The sequence below is a fragment of the Lithobates pipiens genome, unplaced genomic scaffold (assembly GCF_037356315.1).
Source record: "Lithobates pipiens isolate NorthernLeopardFrog02 unplaced genomic scaffold, aLitPip1_a1.2 Scaffold_25, whole genome shotgun sequence".
NCBI classification, from domain to species: Eukaryota; Metazoa; Chordata; class Amphibia; order Anura; family Ranidae; genus Lithobates; species Lithobates pipiens.
This window is the reverse complement of record NW_027507787.1, coordinates 244,178,280-244,200,207: the sequence shown is the minus strand read 5'-3', so window position 1 is coordinate 244,200,207 and position 21,928 is coordinate 244,178,280. Positions and strand designations below refer to the sequence as shown.

The 21,928-nt window shown below is 46.8% G+C and overlaps 2 non-coding genes across 2 annotated transcripts; both read left to right on the top strand.

Annotated features, from left to right (window-relative positions):
* Positions 1 to 3,120: 3,120 nt before the first annotated feature.
* On the top strand, positions 3,121 to 3,192 carry TRNAE-UUC (transfer RNA glutamic acid (anticodon UUC)). The gene has a single exon. It is a non-coding gene; the product is annotated as a tRNA-Glu (tRNA).
* Positions 3,193 to 16,279: 13,087 nt separating this feature from the next.
* On the top strand, positions 16,280 to 16,351 carry TRNAE-UUC (transfer RNA glutamic acid (anticodon UUC)). The gene has a single exon. It is a non-coding gene; the product is annotated as a tRNA-Glu (tRNA).
* The last annotated feature ends 5,577 nt before the right edge of the window (positions 16,352 to 21,928 follow it).

The window sequence follows — 21,928 nt, the reverse complement described above, 5'->3', positions numbered from 1 at the left end:
TATATATATATATATATATATATATACACACTTCAATAAAATAATTTATGATAATATTAATAATAAATGATGATCTGATCTTCTAATAACTATATTTATGTATTTCTGTGTAATTTGCCCCTACAGACTATAAATCATATTAATATTCCTCCCATGACTCCATTATTCTCATAAAGTCTCTTATTATACCTACGGATTCCCAATAGGAAACATTCTTGTTTATCCAATATGTAGCCAATCAGATTGCAGCAGCCACTGCTCAGCTTCCCCTGCTGCAATCTTATTGGCTCACAAGACAACCCATTATGATGTCACAGAGTGCAGGTCACATGACCTGGCACACTGTGTTGTCATAGTGACACCTGACCTCTGGCGGTTATAAATAGTGTGTGCAGAGCCATAAGTGTCAGTTGAGATTTGCTTTCAGCAGAGTAAGCTGCTTCCTTACAGAGTTCCTGTATTTGCATTGCTTTATATCTCAGAAGACTCAGCGTAATCGTTCTGATTTCTGTAGTGATTGGCATTTATCGACATTTAGTACTTATTTAGCGACTGTAATTGAATTTATTTCTCAATTACTCTATATAAAAAAAAAAATGAGGAATTTTATCCTCGCCATCTTTTTTATAGTAATGCTTCCATTGGAAGTACACAGAAATGACATCAAAGACTCCCCAGAGTTCCACATGGAGGGAGACATGAAGATGACCCAAGAACCCGTGAAGGAAATGGTCAGACAATTGGAGAATGACCCCTCAGAGATCCGCATAGAACATAAGGAGGGGATCCTGAAAACAACGCAGCAGCCGGTGCAGATTCCATTGATTTTTACAATCTTGTACCCATGGGCTGTACCCAGAAATGACATCAGAGAGTCCCCAGAGAACCGCATGGAACATAAGGAGGGGATCACGAGAACAACGCAGCAGCCGGTGCAGATTCCATTGATTTTTAGAATCTTGTTCCCATGGGCTGTCATGATATGTATTTACATTCTGAAGAACATTCTGCACCAAAATTTCCTGGCCAGAATATTAGAATACTATTTGAAGTTCCTGCAGCTGAGAGGATTCATACATCTACTGATCTATATCTGGAACAACAGGGGGCCAGCCTTTGAGAACATAATCCTACCCCTGCTCATAAATGCTGGTGAATGGTACCAATGGGTGGTCACTGGGCTCTGGTCAGTCGGGTCCAAGGGGTGGGCAGCCTTAGAGAACACAGTCCCACCCCTGCTCATAAATGCTGGTGAATGGTACCAATGGGTTGTCACTGGGCTCTGGTCAGTCGGGTCCAAGGGGTGGGCAGCCTTAGAGAACACAGTCCCACCCCTGCTCATAAATGCTGGTGAATGGTACCAATGGGTGGTCACTGCGCTCTGGTCAGTCGGGTCCAAGGGGTGGGCAGCCTTAGAGAACACAGTCCCACCCCTGCTCATAAATGCTGGTGAATGGTACCAATGGGTGGTCACTGGGCTCTGGTCAGTCGGGTCCAAGGGGTGGGTGACCCTAGAGAACACAGTCCTACCCGTACTTATAAAAATTGTTACTGAGCACCAGTCAGAATGCTTTCTGGGGTTTATCGCCATGCTGGTGGTACTGCTCGTAATATATTTCAAGCCATTCTACAGACTGTTCAGACCAACAAGTAGCAACATAACCCCACCAAGTGACGCTATTCTACCAGCAACTGAGGACACTATCCCACCAAGTGAAGATGAAGAGAGCAGCATGGAGGAGGTTGACTTTCCTATTCCCAGAGTCGCTCCTCCTAGGGATCTCATCCGTGCCCATGTACGGGATTTATGCCGGTCAGTAAAGAAGCGCAGGCCATCCAAAGTGATCAAGGTTGGCAACATAATCCCAACAAGCCAGGACATCATTCCTCCAAGTGAAAATGTGGCCAGCACTATGGAAGAGACAGATGTACCTGTTTCCAAACATGCATCTCCTCAGGATTACCTACGTGACCCGCTATGCCAGCCAACGAAGAGTGGCATCATGTCAGTGAGTGATGACAGCATTCCACCAAGTGACATCATTCTTCCAGCAAATGCTGTCATCCTTCCACCAAGCAAAATTGCAGAGAGCACTATGGAGGAGACCGGATTTCCCATTGCCAGCATCGCACCTAAGAGGAAGAATACTGGGCCTTGGAGTGATCAGAGCTTTCTAGCCACATACATGACCTCAGCGATGGGATCCGGCCATAGGCCACGATGGACTACATTTACTGTCCATCCAAGCGTCGCACGTCGTAGGAAAAACGTGAAAAGATCTATGGACAATTTCCAACGTTGAGTGGTGCTGTATTACCAGAAAAGGAAATCCATGCTGGGAATTAAAATAAGTAGACAAGGAGGGGGTGTAAGAAGTGGGGGGTAGTGAGAGGTTGGGGAGGGGGGAGTAGGAAGAGAGGGGTAGTAAGAGAGGGGGAGGGGGTAGTGGGAGAGGGATGTAAGAAGTGGGGGGTGTAGGAACAGAAGGGGTAGGGGGTGTAAGAAGAGGGGGAGGGGGGAGTAGGAAGAGAGGGGTAGTAAGAGAGGGGGAGGGGGTAGTGGGAGAGGGATGTAAGAAGTGGGGGGTGTAGGAACAGAAGGGGTAGTGGGTGTAAGAAGAGGGGGAGGGGGGTGTAGGAAGAGAGGGGGTAGTGAGAGAAGGTGGAGGGGGTGTAAGAAGTGGGGGAGGGGGGTGTAGGAAGAGAGGGGGTAGTGAGAGACAAGACAATTGGCTGTTCCTAGAAGAATGAAGAGCCAGGCTTCCACATTTAAATGAGTTGTCCTGTCCCTGCCTGTCTACATTTCAGGTCACCCCCATGGCTAGCTCATGTCCTCTTACATAAGACAGAGCCTATCCATGGAGTAGAGACACTATACAGACCAGAGGACATGTATTTATCCCATTCCACACAAAGGACATCACCAATATTGTAGGCCACGTACAGAGGCCGCATGTGGGCAGCACAGAGGCTTAGTGGTGAGCCTTGCAGCACTTGGGTCCATGGTTCAAATCCTGACCAGGACACTATCTGCATGGAGTTTGCATGTTCTCCCTCTGCTTGCGTGGGTTTCCTCCGGGTACTCCGGTTTCCTCCCACACTCCAAAAACATGCTACTTTGTGTTGGTGGTGCAGTGGTGAGCATAGCTGCTTTTCAAGCAGTTGACCCGGGTTCGATTCCCGGCCAACACAATCTCACAAGATGGCTGTCTCAGCTGGTGTCACCCAACTTTCCATGATATCTGTATATACAATGTTCTCTCTTCAGTACTGTGCAAAGGTTTTAGCCAGGTCTTTTGGCTATAACCGCTTCAACTCTTCTGGGAAGGCCATCCACAAGGTTTAGGAGATGTGTCTATGGGAATGCTTGACCATTCTTCCAGAAGCGCATTTGTGAGGTCAGGCAGTGATGTTGGATGAGAAGGCTCGGCTCGCAAGTCTCCACTCTAATTCATCCCAAAGGTGGTCTATCGGGTGAAGGCCAGTAAAGTTCCTCCACCCCAAACTCTCTGATCCATGTTTTATGGACGTTGCTTTGTGCACTGGTCCAAGTCATTTGGTGGAGGGGGGATTATGGTGTGGGGGGTTGTCTTTCAGGGTTTGGGCTTGGCCCCTTAGTTCCAAGTGAAGGGAACTCTTAAGGCATCAGCATACCAAGACATTTTGGACAATTTTATGCTCCCAACTTTGTGGGAACAGTTTGGGGACGGCCCCTTCCTGTTCCAACATGACTGCCCACCAGTGCAGAAGGCAAGGTCCATAAAGACATGGATGAGCAAGTTTGGGGTGGTGCCAGGCCTTCTTGTCCAACATCAGTGCCCAACCTCACAAATGCACCTCTAAACCTTGTGGACGGCCTTCCCAGAAGAGTTGAATCTGTTGTAGCTGCATAGAGGCCGGCCAACTCAATATTGAACCCTACGGACTAAGACTGGGATGCCACTGAAGTCCATGTGCGTGTAAAGGCAGGTGTCCCAATACTTTTGGCAATATAGTGGATATTATTTTTTCATTGTGCTGTATATAGCTCCTTCATGATGACGTCTCATTTAGCCTCCTCTCTGTATATTTATTTAGTACAATAAATAATATGGAGTCTGTGTGCAGCTGTCTTGCTTTTTATATGTTGATTATTTGACAGATTGATGTTTAATTTCATTTTTGATGGACGGGAAGGCCAAATCCACGAATGCAGTGAAATGGTGATGCAGAACACTGTTGGTGTATTGAGGGCGTGGTGTAGCTGGAGAATACAGAAATAGTGCGCTGCCTATTACCCAAACCCTATAAAGCGGGAAGTCGCCGGAGCCATATAGAAAATGAAAATGCTTTCTATGACGTCACAATGTTCCTCCTATAGCTACAGCCAAGAAAACGACTTCTCAGCCCTCCTTACTTGTATTCTGCCATTATGTTGTAAAAAGACGGCCGCAGCGCGGACGCCAATTGCCGGCAGGCCGTCCTTGGACATCCTCCTGTTTACTTCCGTGGGCGCGCATCGGGGAAGTTCTGTGCTGGCCGTGTCCCTTGGACACAGCCAGTCACAGATCGCTGTAAATGGCCAATCACAGCGGCCGTTTACAGAGAAACCGGCGTGTCCAATGAGAGATGATCTCATATGTGAACATATGAGATCATCTCTCATCGCCAGCTCTCGCTCCTCACACACTGATTCACCACCCATCAAAGTACCTGTCATCACCCATCACAGCCCATCTGAGTACCCGAGTACCTGTCCCAGCCCATCTGTGTACCCGAGTACCTGAGTATCTGTCAGCCCATCTGTGTACCCGAGTACCTGAGTATCTGTCAGCCCATCTGAGTACTAGACATGGGCGCCGTCAAAAAATTTGTTTCGTTCTGTTCCGTTTCGATTCGTAATAAAATTAATTCGTAATTCGTATTTCGTGTCCGAAATTCCGTTCTGTTTCGTACGAAATAAAAATTTTCGTTAACGTGTACAAACGTTCTTTACGATGAATTTAAAGGCAAAAACATTGCTCATTATGCTTATTATGATTTGCAGAAAACTTCAGGGTAGGGTAGGCAAAACTTCAAGGTCAGGGTAGGCAAAGAATCATCTCCTACACCCTCTTCTTTGCCTACCCTGACCTTCCCTCGCCTCCATTATCTCAAGATTCCTGAATTTTCAGAATTTCACATATAAAAAAAAGAATGCTTGTAGTTGTCGATCCCAGATTCACCTCATACATGTGTTAGGTCACGGTGCTGGTGTCAGATCACTCTATCACGGTGCAGGTGTCAGTGCTCTATATCACGGTGCTGGTGATCATCTCCTGCACCCTTTTCTTTGCCTACCCTGAACTTCCCTCGCCTCCATTATCTCAAGATTCCTGAATTTTCAGAATTTCACATATAAAAAAAGAATGCTTGTAGTTGTCGATCCCAGATTCACCTCATACATGTGTTATGTCACGGTGCTGGTGTCAGATCACTCTATCACGGTGCAGGTGTCAGTGCTCTATATCACGGTGCTGGTGCTGGTGATCATCTCCTACACCCTCTTCTTTACCTTCGCTGACCTTCCCTCGCCTCCTTTATCTCAAGATTCCTGAATTTTCAGAATTTCACATATAAAAAAAGAATGCTTGTAGTTGTCGATCCCAGATTCACCTCATACATGTGTTATGTCACGGTGCAGGTGTCATTGCTGTATGTCACGCTGCTAATGCCAGTGCTCTCTAGAGGTCGACCGGAAAAAAAAGGGCTAACTTGCGTTTGAAAGGCTTCTGCGCAAATACTGCGTCACATAAAATATTGCAACAACTGCTATTTTAATCCCTAGGGTGTCTGCTAAAATATATATATATATATATATATATATATATATATATATATAATTTTTGGGGCTTCTGAGTGATTTTCTAGCAGAAAATACTGGATTTTTACTTGTAAGCAACAAGTGTCAGAAAAGATTTAGTCTTTAAATGGTTAAACTGAGAACTTCTACACACTGAGTTCAGCCCATTGAAGAAGAAACATTGTATCACTTTGTTCTTTTCTTGACAGCCCAGAGAGGAGGAAAGTCCTTCACTGATGTCTTCAGGCAACTTACATTGACTTCTATCACAGAAGTCTTCTGCAAGTCATAATAAGCATAATGACTGAGATCCGGAATTCGTAAACAAAAGTTTGTATTCCGTACAGAATTCGGACGCACGGCAATTCATATTTCAGATCCTCCCGAACGTACGAATTTCTCAAAATTCGTACGAATTTGAGATTCGTACGGAATGAATCGCACATGTCTACTGAGTACCCGAGTACCTGACAACCTGTCAGTCCATCTGAGTACCCGAGTACCTGTCACATCCCATCTGAGTACCCGAGTACCTGTCACAGCCCATCTGAGTACCCGAGTACCTGTCACAGCCCATCTGAGTACCTGAGTACCTGTCACACCACATCTGAGTACACGAGTACCTGTCACACCGCATCTGAGTACACGAGTACCTGTCACAGTCCATTTGAGTACCTGTCCCAGCCCATCTCAGTACCCGAGTACCTGTTACAGTCCATCTGAGTACCTGTCCCAGCCCATCTGAGTACCCGAGTACCTGTCCCAGCCCATCTGAGTACCCGAGTACCTGTCCCAGCCCATCTCAGTACCTGAGTACCTGTCCCAGCCCATCTGAGTATCCGAGTACCTGTCACAGCCCATCTGAGTACCCGATCACCTGTCACAGCCCATCTCAGTACCCGAGTACCTGTCACAGTCCATCTGAGTACCCGAGTACCTGTCATAGCCCATCTGAGTACCCGAGTACCTGTCACAGCCTTCTGAGTACCCGAGTACCTGTCACAGTTCATATGAGTACCCAAGTACCTGTCACAGTCCATCTGAGTACCCGTCACAGCCCATCTGAGTACCCGAGTACCTGTCCCAGCCCATCTGAGTACCCGAGCACCTGTCACAGCCCATCTGAGTACCTGAGTACCTGTCACAGTCCATCTGAGTACCCGAGTACCTGTCACAGTTCATCTGAGTACCCAACTACCTGTCACAGTCCATCTGAGTACCCGAGTACCTGTTACAGTTCATATAAGTACCCAAGTACCTGTCACAGTCCATCTGAGTACCCGTCACAGCCCATCTGAGTACCCGAGTACCTGTCCCAGCCCATCTGAGTACCCGAGCACCTGTCACAGTCCATCTGAGTACCCGAGTACCTGTCACAGCCCATCTGATTACCGGAGAACCTGTCACAGTCCATCTGAGTACCCAAGTACCTGTCACAGTCCATCTGATTACCTGAGTACCTGTCACAACCCATCAGAGTACCCGAGTACCTGTCACCAGCCCATCGGAGTACCAGAGTACCTGTCACAGTCCAACTGAGTACCCGAGTACCTGTCACAGCCCATCTGAGTACCCGAGTACCTGTCACAGCCCATCTGAGTACCCGAGTACCTGTCACAGTCCATCTGAGTACCCGAGTACCTGTCACAGTCCATCTGAGTACCCGAGTACCTGTCACAGCCCATCTGAGTACCCGAGTACCTGTCACAGTTCATCTGAGTACCCGAGTACCTGTCACAGCCCATCTGAGTACCTGTCACAGTTCATCTGAGTACCCGAGTACCTGTCACCAGCCCATCGGAGTACCCGAGTACCTGTCACCAGCCCATCGGAGTACCCGAGTACCTGTCACCAGAATGTCATAGAATACACATTGGGGTGTTTGCTTTCCAAAATGGGGTCATTTTGTGGGTAATTCTATTGTCCTGGTGCTCCAGGACCTTCAAAAGTGTGATAGGTAGGAACGAAATGAGATGTGTAATTTATACTCCTAGAAAGCCTGAAGGTACCACTTCCATGTTGGACCTCTGTATATGGCCAGGCTGTGTAAAAGTCCCACACATGTGGTATCGCCATACTCGGGAAGAGTTGCAGAATGTATTTTGGGGTGTAATTGGAAGTATGCATATGCCGTGTATGAGAAATAACTTGTTATTATGACAATTCTGTAAAAAAACAAAACAAAAAAAAACATTCTTCTTTTTACCAAGAATTGTGGGGAAAAATTACAACTTCAAAAAACTCACCATGCCTCTTACTAAATACCTTGGACTGTCTACTTTTCAAAAAGGGGTCATTTGGGGGGTATTTGTACTTTCCTGACATTTCAGAGCCTCAAGAAATGAGATAGGCCGTCAGTGCATCAGGTGTGATCAATTTTCAATGATTTGCACCACAGCTTGTAGACTCTATAACTTTTAAAGAAACTAAATATTATCCACTAATTTGGTTTATTTTTACCAAACAGATGTAGCCGTATACATTTTAGCCCAAATTTATGAACAAAATGAATTATTTGCAAAATTTTATCATAGAAACGAAAAAAAAATGTTTTGTTTTTTTCCCTACATTTTTGCTCTTTTTTCACTTATGCCGCAAAAAATAAAAAACCCCTGTGGTGATTAACCACTTCCCGACCAGCGCACGACGATGTACGTCGACAGAATGGCTCCCACGCTGGTCGGGACCCCCGTGAGTCCGGTCGCGGGACCCGCGGACTCGATCGCCGTGGGCATCCCCGCGATCGTCTCACGGAGCGGCCGAATGGAGGAAATGCTGTATAAACAACATTTTTCCATTCTGCCTAGCAACTAGTGACGCTGATCTCTGCTCCATGTGATTGGAGCAGAGATCAGTGTACACTAAATGAAAGCCCAACCCCCCCACAGTTAGTAACACACCCCTAGGAACACTTAACCCCTACACTGCCACCCACTGGTTAACCCTTTCACTGCCAGTGTCATTTACACAAGAATCACTGCATTTATATAGCAGTGATTACTGTATAAATGACAATGGTCCCAAAAATGTGTCAAAAATGTCCGATGGGTCCCCCACAATGTCACAGTCACAATAAAAATCGCAGATCGCCGCCATTACTAGTAAAAAAAAAAAAAAATAATAAAAAATTATTAATAAAAATGCTATAAAACTATCCCTATTTTGTAAACGCTATAACTTTTGCGCAAACCAATCAATAATCGCTTATTGCGATTTTTTTTACCAAAAATATGTAGAAGAATACGTATCGGCCTAAACTGAGGGAAAAAATGTTTTTTTATATATTTTTGGGGGATATTTATTATTACAAAAAGTAAAAAATAATGCGTTTTTTTCAAAATTATCGCTCTATTTTTGTTTATAGCGCAAAAAATAAAAACCGCAGGGGTGATCAAATACCACCAAAAGAAAGCTCTATTTGTGGGAAAAAAAGGACGTTAATTTTGTTTGGGAGCCACGTCGCACGACCGCGCAATTGTCAGTTAAAGCGACGCAGTGCCGAATCGCAAAAAGTGGTCTGGTCTTTGACCAGCAAATTGGTCCGGTCTGAAAGTGGTTAAATAACACCAAAAGAAAGCTCTATTTGTATGAAAAAAATGATAAAAATTTTGTTTGGGTACAGTGTGAGTAATTGGCATTCAAAGTGTGAGAGCGCTGAAAGCTAAAAATTGGTCTGCTAAGGAATCTGTATAAATGCCCGGTATTGAAGTGGTTAAGAACAAAAAAAAAAAATTGCTTTAAAAAAATAAAAAAAGTATTTACCTGCAGCCTGGACCGGATGTGACGCCAGTACTGGCCATTCTTCATACAGAATGGGTTCCTAATCCTAACAGAATTGTTCCTAGGACATGGTCTGCCCCTGATCTCGGTAAAGAGCCGATGAAGCGGTTCTTTACCCATGTGATCGGCTGTGTCCAATCACAGCCGTTCACATGTAAACAAGGAAGTGCCATTTATTTTCTCTCCTGGCAGGGGAGACCTGTACAGGTAATCAGGGCACTGATTACAGTACAGCCCTAGCAGTGCCCATCAGTGATGCCAGTCAGTGCTGCCTTTCAGTGCTCATCGGTGCCACCCATCACTGACACCAATCAGTGCCCATTAGTGATGCCACTCAGTGCTGCCCATCAATGCCAACTATCAGGAAAAAACAAATGCAGGCGACTCTGGGTTAGACTGTAAAGTGTGTATTAACTACTTCCTGTCCGCGCTATAGCTGAAAGACGGCTACAGTGCAGACTTAATTTGGACGTCATCCGGCGCTTGATCAGCATGCGCGCTCCCTGCAGGGTGGGCGTGTGGCGCCCTCTGTGATCAGAGAGTCTATGAGACTCAGCTGATCAGAGATCTGAGTAAGAGGTCGGTCCCGACCCCTTACCACGTGATCAGCTGTTAGCCAATGACAGCTGATCATGTGATGTAATCAGAGCCGGTAGCTGCAAGAGAGACATCGGTCCGATCGTGGAGAGGCTTCTGTGCCCACTAGCCACACCTACCAGTGCCACTCATTAGTGCCACCTATCAGTGCCTACAGTGTGTCATTACCAGTGCTGCCTATCAATATCACCTACCAGTGCTCACAGTACCACTCATCAGTGCCACCTACCAGTGCCCATCAGTGCCACCTACAAGTGCCAATCCGTGCCTTACCACGTGATCAGCTGTTAGCCAATGACAGCTGATCATGTGATCTAATCAGAGCCGGTAGCTGCAAGAGGGACATCGGTCCCGATCGTGGAGAGGTTTCTGTGCCCACTAGCCACACCTACCAGTGGCTGCTAGTGCCACCTACCAGTGCCCACCAGTGCCACCTATCAGTGCCTACAGTGTGTCATTACCAGTGCTGCCTATCAATATTACCTACCAGTGCTCACAGTACCACCCATCAGTGCCACCTACCAGTGCCCATCAGTGCCACCTACAAGTGCCAATCAGTGCCAGCTATCAGTGCCCATCAGTGACATCTATCAGTACCACCCACCAGTGCCACCCAGTGCCTCCTTATCAGTGCCCATCAGTGTTGCCTTATCTGTGCCCATTAGTGCAGCCCATCAGTGCCCATTAGGGCAGCTCATCAGTGCCATCTCATCAGCGAATAACAACCAAGGAGAAAAATTACCCGTTTGCAACATTTTATAACAAACTATGAAACGTTTTTTGTTTTGTTTTTTTCAAAAAGTTTTGTTTATTTTTGTTTGTTTAGCAAAAAATAAAAGACCCAAATGGTGATTACATACCAGCAAAAGAAAGATCTATTTGTGTGAAAAAAAAACAATAAAAATGTAATTTGTGTACAGTGTAGCACGACCGCGCAATTGTCATTCAAAGTGCAACGGCGCTGACAGCTAAAAAATTGGTCTGGGCAGGAGGGGGGTTTAAGTGCCCGGCAAGCGAGTGGTTAATAAAAACACACAGGGGGTGATTTACTAAGAATGGAGAGTGTAAAATCTGGTGCAGGTCTGTAAAGGAAACCAATCAGCTTCCAGGATTTATTGTGAAAGATGAATTGAACAAGCTGACGCTAGAAGCTGATTGGCTCCCATGTACAGCTGCACCAGATTTTACATTCTCCAGTTTTGGTAAATCATCCCCCATAGTGTTTTTATGAATACACACTTTACAGTCTGACTCAGAGGCGCCTGCATTTGTTTTTCTTTGCATATCTTGGAGATCGCTTCTGCTTCCCTGCTAAGGCTGCCCTGAATTAATAGACTATTTTTAGGCTGCATAGCAGATCACTGGCCAGTTGGACTTCAGTACTGGAGGATCTGTTCAGTACCAGCGCCACATGTATATTTGTCAGTGCCACCTATCAGTGCCGCCCGTCAGTGACACCAATCAGTGCCCATTAGTGATGCCAGTCAGTGTCGCCTCATCAGTGCCCATCAGTGCCACCTATCAGTGCCCATTAGTGGGGAATATTAGTGTCTCCTCTTCAGTGAAGGAGAAAAATAACTTATTTACAAAATTTACCGACAGAAAGTAAGAAACTTTTTTTGCTAAATTTTCAGTCTTTTTAATTTTATTTTTAATTTTTTTTTAAATAAACCCTCAGCAGTGATTATAAATACCACCAGAAGAAAGTTCTATTTGTGTGAAAACAAATGATACAAATGTCACATGTGTACAGTGTTATCTGACCGCACAATTGTCACTCACCGCTGAAATCTGATAATTGGCCTGGGCAGGAAGGGGGGTAAAAGTGCCCGGTATGGAAGTGGGTGAATAGAAATGTTGATCTCGGGGTCTGGTGATAAGTAGCGGATTCTCCAGTCGGGGGCGCCATTGGAACGTATTTTCAGTCTTGGGGGCGCCCCTGTCCAAGGCTCGGATCTCGTTATTGTGTGTCGCTCGCTTCCCGACACCCCGACAAATGTTGTGCTCTTTAGGGGCGCCATTCATTATTAATGGTACCCCACACATTGGCAAACACGGGGGGCTTTTGGTGCGGCGCAATTTAATGAAAAAAAGGGGGCGGGGACTTCTCTCCCGGCGTTCCTGCGGGTAGGGAAGCCCATTGAAATGAATAGGCCGCCTTACATGCAGCCGCACAGAGGTGAGCCAAGGGCTTGCTCACATGTCAAGTCGGAGGGGTGGTAAAAACACATGGTAGAGATGGTTTTACCCCCCCCCGACTGCCCCCCCTTTAGCTGGGGGTGTACCCGGGGTGAATGGGGCTGCACTGCCACCTACAGCTGTGTGCATTGCACGGTGATGAGGCATTTACCGGCTTAGAACAGGTGAGGAGGCAACATATCGCTTCTTTACCGCCTGACAAATGCCTCTGAAGAGCGATCTGTGTGGGTTGCTTTTCAGAGGAGCAGCAGACCTTGCTGTTATCACAAACAAGAGGTAAAAACAGCACTTGTGACCGTCCAGGAATAGGGGGGTCAGGAGGACAAGGAGCCCCCCATATATAAATGTACAAATAATAATAATGAGATTTGTGGGTAATAAGAGGTGGGTGGGGGATGGGCAGTGCTGATCACATGACATACAATGCACCATTCTATTATTACATGGTGAGGATTACAAATCTTTATTGATAATAATGATGACAGACAATAACAATAACGACTCCTCCCCTCCCCCCTCTCCCCCGGTGTCTCCTCCCCTCAGGGGTTCCACTCACTGCTGTGTCCCTTCTTCCAGCACTTCCCCTTCCCGGCCACCCCGGGGCGCAGCTTCCCTCCATCCACCCCGACCACTGGGGCACACCGATCTGCCGGAGCTCTATGGTGATGGGTGTTACAGGAGGATATCTATGGTGATGGGATCCTACAGGAGGAGATGAATGTTGCTGCCCTCTACCGGCACCTGTGTGCATTACACCCGAGGATGTACAGGCAACTGTTTTATTATATCATTATTATTATTCCACTTACTAATATTATTATTTCTGGAAAGATTTACCATAATATTCAATTATTTAAAATAATACATATTATTACAATTTATATTATACCAACAACAATTCTATATATACACTTTTTTTATTATTATTATTAAATTTAAATGTATTAAAATTATTACAATTTATTTTATTAATAAAATAAAGTTATTTATTTTTAATAAAATAATATATATATATATATATATATATATATATATATACACACACACTTTAATAAAATCATTTATGATAATATTAGTAACAAAATTATGATCTGATCTTCTAATAACTATATTTATGTATTTCTGTGTAATTTGCCCCTACAGACTATAAATCATATTAATATTCCTCCCATGACTCCATTATTCTCATAAAGTCTCTTATTATACCTACGGATTCCCAATAGGAAACATTCTTGTTCACTCAATATGTAGCCAATCAGATCGCAGCAGCCACTGCTCAGCTTCCCCTGCTGCAATCTTATTGGCTCACAAGACCACTCCCTATGATGTCACAGAGTGCAGGTCACATGACCTGGCACACTGCATTGCCATAGTGACACCTGACCTCTGGCGGTTATAAATAGTGAGTGCAGAGCCATAAGTGTCAGTTGAGATTTGCTTTCAGCAGAGTAAGCTGCTTCCTTACAGAGTTCCTGTATTTGCATTGCTTTATATCTCAGAAGACTCAGCGTAATCGTTCTGATTTCTGTAGTGATTGGCATTTATTGACATTTACTACTTATCTAGCGACTGTAATTGAATTTATTTCTCAATTACTCTATATAAAAAAAAAAAAGATGAGGAATTTTATCCTTGCCATCTTTTTTATAGTAATGCTTCCATGGGAAGTACACAGAAATGACATCAAAGACTCCCCAGAGTTCCACATGGAGGGAGACATGAAGATGACCCAAGAACCCGTGAAGGAAATGGTCAGACAATTGGAGAATGACCCCTCAGAGATCCGCATGGAACATAAGGAGGGGATCCTGAAAACAACGCAGCAGCCGGTGCAGATTCCATTGGTTTTTACAATCTTGTACCCATGGGCTGTACCCAGAAATGACATCAGAGAGTCCCCAGAGATCCGCATGGAACATAAGGAGGGGATCACGAAAACAACGCAGCAGCCGGTGCAGATTCCATTGATTTTTAGAATCTTGTTCCCATGGGCTGTCATGATATGTATTTACATTCTGAAGAACATTCTGCACCAAAATTTCCTGGCCAGAATATTAGAATACTATTTGAAGTTCCTGCAGCTGAGAGGATTCATGTATCTACTGATCTATATCTGGAACAACAGGGGGCCAGCCTTTGAGAACATAATCCTACCCCTGCTCATAAATGCTGGTGAATGGTACCAATGGGTGGTCACTGGGCTCTGGTCAGTCGGGTCCAAGGGGTGGGCAGCCTTAGAGAACACAGTCCCACCCCTGCTCATAAATGCTGGTGAATGGTACCAATGGGTGGTCACTGGGCTCTGGTCAGTCGGGTCCAAGGGGTGGGCAGCCTTAGAGAACACAGTCCCACCGCTGCTCATAAATGCTGGTGAATGGTACCAATGGGTTGTCACTGGGCTCTGGTCAGTCGGGTCCAAGGGGTGGGTGACCCTAGAGAACACAGTCCTACCCGTACTTATAAAAATTGTTACTGAGCACCAGTCAGAATGCTTTCTGGGGTTTATCGCCATGCTGGTGGTACTGCTCGTAATATATTTCAAGCCATTCTACAGACTGTTACAACCAACAAGTAGCAACATCACCCCACCAAGTGACGCTATTCTACCAGCAACTGAGGACACCATTCCACCAAGTGAAGATGAAGAGAGCAGCATGGAGGAGGCTGACTTTGCTATTCCCAGAGTCGCTCCTCCTAGGGATCTCATCCGTGCCCATGTACGGGATTTATGCCGGTCAGTAAAGAAGCGCAGGCCATCCAAAGTGATCAAGGTTGGCAACATAATCCCAACAAGCCAGGACATCATTCCTCCAAGTGAAAATGTGGCCAGCACTGTGGAAGAGACAGATGTACCTGTTTCCAAACATGCATCTCCTCAGGATTACCTACGTGACCCGCTACGCCAGGGAACGAAGAGTGGCATCATGTCAGTGAGTGATGACAGCATTCCACCAAGTGACATCATTCTTCCAGCAAATGCTGTCATCCTTCCACCAAGCAAAACTGCAGAGAGCACTATGGAGGAGACCGGATTTCCCATTGTGAGCATCGCAGCTAAGAGGAAGAATACTGGGCCTTGGAGTGATCCGAGCTTTCTAGCCACATACATGACCTCAGCGATGGGTTCCGGCCATAGGCCACGATGGACTACATTTACTGTCCATCCAAGCGTCGCACGTCGTAGGAAAAACGTGAAAAGATCTATGGACAATTTCCAACGTTGAGTGGTGCTGTATTACCAGAAAAGGAAATCCATGCTGGGAATTAAAATAAGTAGACAAGGAGGAGGTGTAAGAAGTGGGGGGTAGTGAGAGGTTGGGGAGGGGGGTGTAGGAAGGGGGAGTAGGAAGAGAGGGGGAGGGGGTAGTGGGAGAGGGGTGCAAGAAGTGGGGGGGTGTAGGAACAGAGGGGGTAGTGAGAGAAGGGGGAGGGGGTGTAAGAAGTGGGGGAGGGGGGTGTAGGAAGAGAGGGGGTAGTGAGAGACAAGACAATTGGCTGTTCCTAGAAGAATGAAGAGTCAGGCTTCCACATTTAAATGAGTTGTCCTGTCCCTGCCTGTCTACATTTCAGGTCACCCCCATGGCTAGCTCATGTCCTCTTACATAAGACAGATCCTATCCATGGAGTAGAGACACTATACAGACCAGAGGACATGTATTTATCCCATTCCACACAAAGGACATCACCAATATTGTAGGCCACGTACAGAGGCCGCATGTGGGCAGCACAGAGGCTTAGTGGTGAGCCTTGCAGCACTTGGGTCCATGGTTCAAATCCTGACCAGGACACTATCTGCATGGAGTTTGCATGTTCTCCCTGTGCTTGCGTGGGTTTCCTCCGGGTACTCCGGTTTCCTCCCACACTCCAAAAACATGCTACTTTGTGTTGGTGGTGCAGTGGTGAGCATAGCTGCTTTTCAAGCAGTTGACCCGGGTTCGATCCCCGGCCAACACAATCTCACAAGATGGCTGCCTCAGCTGGTGTCACCCACCCCCCAACTTCCCATGATATCTGTATATACAATGTTCTCTCTTCAGTACTGTGCAAAGGTTTTAGCCAGGTCTTTTGGATATAACCGCTTCAACTCTTCTGGGAAGGCCGTCCACAAGGTTTAGGAGTGTGTCTATGGGAATGTTTGACCATTCTTCCAGAAGCGCACTTGTGAGGTCAAGCACTGATGTTGGAGGAGAAGGCCTGGCTCGCAGTCTCCGCTCTAATTCAACCCTATCGGGTGCAGGCCAGTCAAGTTCCTCCACCCCAAACTCTCTCACCCATGTCTTTATGGACCTTGCTTTGTGCGCTGGTCCTAATCATTTGGTGGAGGGGGGATTATGGTGTGGGGTTGGTGTTCAGGGGTTGGGCTTGGCCCCTTAGTTCCAGTGAAGGGAACTCTTAAGGTGTCGGCATACCAAGACATTTTGGACAATTTCATGCTTCCAACTTTGTGGGAACAGTTTGGGGACGGCTCCTTCCTGTTTCAACATGACTGCCCACCAGTGCAGAAGGCAAGGTCCATAAAGACATGGACGAGCGAATTTGGGGTGGTGGAATTGTCCAAAATGTCTTAGTATGCTGACGCCTTAAGATTTCCCTTCACTGGAACTAAGGGGCCAAGCCCAACCCCTGAAAAACAACCCCGCACCATAATCCCCCCTCCACCAAATGATGTGGACCAGTGCACAAAGCAAGGTCCATAAAGACATGGATGAGAGAGTTTGGGGTGAAGGAACTCAAGTCCTGGCCTTAATCTGATAGAACACCTTTGGGCTGATTTAGAGGGGAGACACGAGCCGGGCCTTCTTATCCAACATCAGGGCTAACCTCACAAATACACCTCTAAACCTTGTGGACGGCCTTCTCACAAGAATTGAAGCTGTTATAGTTGCAAAGGGTGGGGCCAACTCAATATTGAACCCTACGGACTAAGACTGGGATGCCGTTGAAGTAATTTCATTTTTGATGGACGGGAAGGCCAAATCCACGAATGCAGTGAAATGGTGATGCAGAACACTGTTGGTGTATTGAGGGCGTGGTGTAGCTGGAGAATACAGAAATAGTGCGCTGCCTATTACCCAAACCCTATAAAGCGGGAAGTCGCCGGAGCCATATAGAAAATGAAAATGCTTTCTATGACGTCACAATGTTCCTCCTATAGCTACAGCCAAGAAAACGACTTCTCAGCCCCCCTTACTTGTATTCTGCCATTACGTTGTAAAAAGACGGCCGCAGCGCGGACGCCAATTGCCGGCAGGCCGTCCTTGGACATCCTCCTGTTTACTTCCGTGGGCGCGCATCGGGGAAGTTCTGTGCTGGCCGTGTCCCTTGGACACAGCCAATCACAGATCGCTGTAAATGGCCAATCACAGTGGCCGTTCACAGGGAGACCGGCGTGTCCAATGAGAGATGATCTCATATGTAAACATATGAGATCATCTCTCATCGCCGGCTCTCGCTCCTCACACAGACAGTGAGGAGGGAGAGATGAACGGCTGCAGCGGTTAGTGAAAAAAAATAAAAACGAAAATAAAGTGCCATGTGTCCCCAGTGCCACCTGTCAGTGCCATCTGTCCCCAGTGCCATGTATAAGTGCCCTCTGTCATCAGTGCCACATCAGTGCCACATATTAGTGCCATCTGTCATCAGTGCCACCTGTCAGTGTCACGTGCCATCTGTTATCAGTGTCACGTGTGATCAGTGCCACATATGTGTCATCAGTGTCATGTAGTGATGGCCGAACGGTTCGCCCGGCGGTCGTTTCGCGGCGAATTTCCGACATTCGCGGTCCGCACGTTCGAACGCCTTTTTCCGTCGTTCGCCGCGGCGGACTTACGTGTTTAATGTATACAAGAACTTTAACCTTTGGTGACACGTTTATCATGTGATACAGGACAGCCAATTGAGACATGACAGCACATGGACACTTGTACATTCCCCCTAACCTATAAATACACCCGATCCGGTGGCCATTTTACATTCTTTCTTCTGTTAAGATAGGGACAGGTTCCTGTGTGGAGTAGGGAGAGATAAACCACTAGCTATTTGGTACACAAAAGTTCTTTTCAGGACTGGTATAGGTGTTAGGTGTTGATAGGTTTGCTGTGCTGCTGATTCTTGCAGCAGCCTGAGTGTCTTTTGTTAGTTTAGAGAAAGGGAAAGGACGGTGTATGCTACAGGGACAGCCAGATTAGTCTTTCATCATCATCATCATCATCATTAGCTGTTACTATCAAGGTCCACAAAAGAGCTGTTCCAGTAACCACTAATCGTTCTCTTTTTTTGCCAATTTGTATAGGGACAGGAAGGAAGCAGTGTTGTCAGGCAGTGAGGGTAATTTTAAAGACTTGCTGTTATTATTAGTTCCACAAAGGTTCTTTTCAGGACTGGTATCAGTGGTACAGTAATAGGCTTGTACATGTATAATATTCTTTCTTCCAAATATAGAAAGGATATTATACTTGACTGCTGCCCTTCTGCTGCAGTCTGCTAAACATTCACAACTCACTTGTTCCACAAAAGTTCTTATAAGGACTGGTAACTTGGTATAGGGTGCTACGGTACATAGGCTTGAGTGCGGTACAGTCTGCTGTTCTGTAAGGACCGCTATCGGTCCACAATAGATAGGGTTGACGTGCACCACTGCTGACCGCTGCCCTATACTGCAGCAGTCCTTCAGCGGTATAGGGACTGACGTACAGTCTGCTAATCACTAACACACAACCTGCTTGTTCCACAAAAGTTCTTATAAGGACTGGTAACTTGGTATAGGGTGCTACGGTACATAGGCTTGAGTGCGGTACAGTCTGCTGTTCTGTAAGGACCGCTATCGGTCCACAATAGATAGGGTTGACGTGCACCACTGCTGACCGCTGCCCTATACTGCAGCAGTCCTTCAGCGGTATAGGGACTGACGTACAGTCTGCTAAACACTAATACACAACCTGCTTGGTCCACAAAAGTTCTTATAAGGACTGGTAACTTGGTATAGGGTGCTACGGTACATAGGCTTGAGTGCGGTACAGTCTGCTGTTCTGTAAGGACCGCTATCGGTCCACAATAGATAGGGTTGACGTGCACCACTGCTGACCGCTGCCCTATACTGCAGCAGTCCTTCAGCGGTATAGGGACTGACGTACAGTCTGCTAAACACTAATACACAACCTGCTTGGTCCACAAAAGTTCTTATAAGGACTGGTAACTTGGTATAGGGTGCTACGGTACATAGGCTTGAGTGCGGTACAGTCTGCTGTTCTGTAAGGACCGCTATCGGTCCACAATAGATAGGGTTGACGTGCACCACTGCTGACCGCTCACCTATACTGCAGCAGTCCTTCAGCGGTATAGGGACTGACGTACAGTCTGCTAATCACTAACACACAACCTGCTTGTTCCACAAAAGTTCTTATAAGGACTGGTAACTTGGTATAGGGTGCTACGGTACATAGGCTTGAGTGCGGTACAGTCTGCTGTTCTGTAAGGACCGCTATCGGTCCACAATAGATAGGGTTGACGTGCACCACTGCTGACCGCTGCCCTATACTGCAGCAGTCCTTCAGCGGTATAGGGACTGACGTACAGTCTGCTAATCACTAACACACAACCTGCTTGTTCCACAAAAGTTCTTATAAGGACTGGTAACTTGGTATAGGGTGCTACGGTACATAGGCTTGAGTGCGGTACAGTCTGCTGTTCTGTAAGGACCGCTATCGGTCCACAATAGATAGGGTTGACGTGCACCACTGCTGACCGCTGCCCTATACTGCAGCAGTCCTTCAGCGGTATAGGGACTGACGTACAGTCTGCTAAACACTAATACACAACCTGCTTGGTCCACAAAAGTTCTTATAAGGACTGGTAACTTGGTATAGGGTGCTACGGTACATAGGCTTGAGTGCGGTACAGTCTGCTGTTCTGTAAGGACCGCTATCGGTCCACAATAGATAGGGTTGACGTGCACCACTGCTGACCGCTGCCCTATACTGCAGCAGTCCTTCAGCGGTATAGGGACTGACGTACAGTCTGCTAAACACTAATACACAACCTGCTTGGTCCACAAAAGTTCTTATAAGGACTGGTAACTTGGTATAGGGTGCTACGGTACATAGGCTTGAGTGCGGTACAGTCTGCTGTTCTGTAAGGACCGCTATAGGTCCACAATAGATAGGGTTGACGTGCACCACTGCTGACCGCTCACCTATACTGCAGCAGTCCTTCAGCGGTATAGGGACTAAGAGTTTTGTCACAGGGTCATTTAAAAAATGACATGCAGAGGAAGAGGCAGGCCCTTCCGCAGGGGTGGTAGGGGTAGGGCAGGAGCAACAGGCTTGAGCCAAAGTGGGAAGTTGCAGAAGGTGCGTTCAATTACTTTAAAGGATGCACCAGACTTGGTTGAGTGGCTCGCTCAGCCTTACTCTTCTGCACCCTCCTCATCCTCTCGATCTGCACCCTCTTCTTCACTCTCTGCTATGTGCACCCCCAAAGACACTACCACCAACAACACGACCACCACCACCACCACCACATACCTTCCGCTTGAGTCACTGGAATTATTTTCCGATCCATATCAAGAGGACATTTCTGATGCGCAGCCACTCTTGGTATTGGATCAGGAAGAGGAGGTAGCAACAAGCGCTACTCAGCAGTCTGACGCCAGTACCCAGATCAGCCCAAGGAGGAGGTTGGTCCCCGGTGTTGCTGCCTACTCTACTTATAGCGGTGGGGAAGGTGACGTTGATGATGACGTGTCTAGTGATGTCACGTGGGTGCCCACAAGAGAGGAAGAGGAGGGGAGTTCAGAGGGAGATATGGACCAGCAGATAGGGAGGAGAAGCAGCAATGACTTACATTGCACAGCAGGGACAAAGCAGACTGCAAATGTATCAGGAGCGAGTCATCGACCATGTACGGTCACATCTGGCGCTCCCAGGACACCGGCACATGGCTCCGCAGTGTGGGCTTTTTTTAACGTGTCCGCTGCTGACAATAGCGTTGCCATCTGCAATCTTTGCAGTCAACGCGTTAGTCGCGGTAAGCCCAATACTCACCTAGGGACGACCGCCTTAAGAAGGCACATGAGCAGCCATCACCGAGCCCAGTGGGAGCAACGGAACACACAAAGCCACACTGCAGGCTCTCACCGTCCAGCCTCGTCTTCTACTTCTCCTTCTCCTCTCTCCTCACAATTGTCCTCCACTCCACCTTCCATCACGCCAAGCTCACATTTTTCTGCAAAAAGGCAGGCTTCCGTGGGCCTAATGTTTGAGCGTAAAAAAATGATGACGCCGGATAACCCTCTTGCCCAACGGTTGGCGGCTGGCTTGTCAGAACTCATAGCCCGCCAACTACTGCCATATAAACTGGTGGACTCGGAGGCCTTTCGCAAATTTGTGGCCATTGGAACACCACAATGGAAGGTCCCAGGAAGGAAGTATTTCTCAGAGAAGGGCATCCCAGAGCTATATGGCCATGTTCAGCGGCAAGTGAATGTATCTCTGGCACACAGTGTCGGTGCCAAGATACATCTGACCACAGACA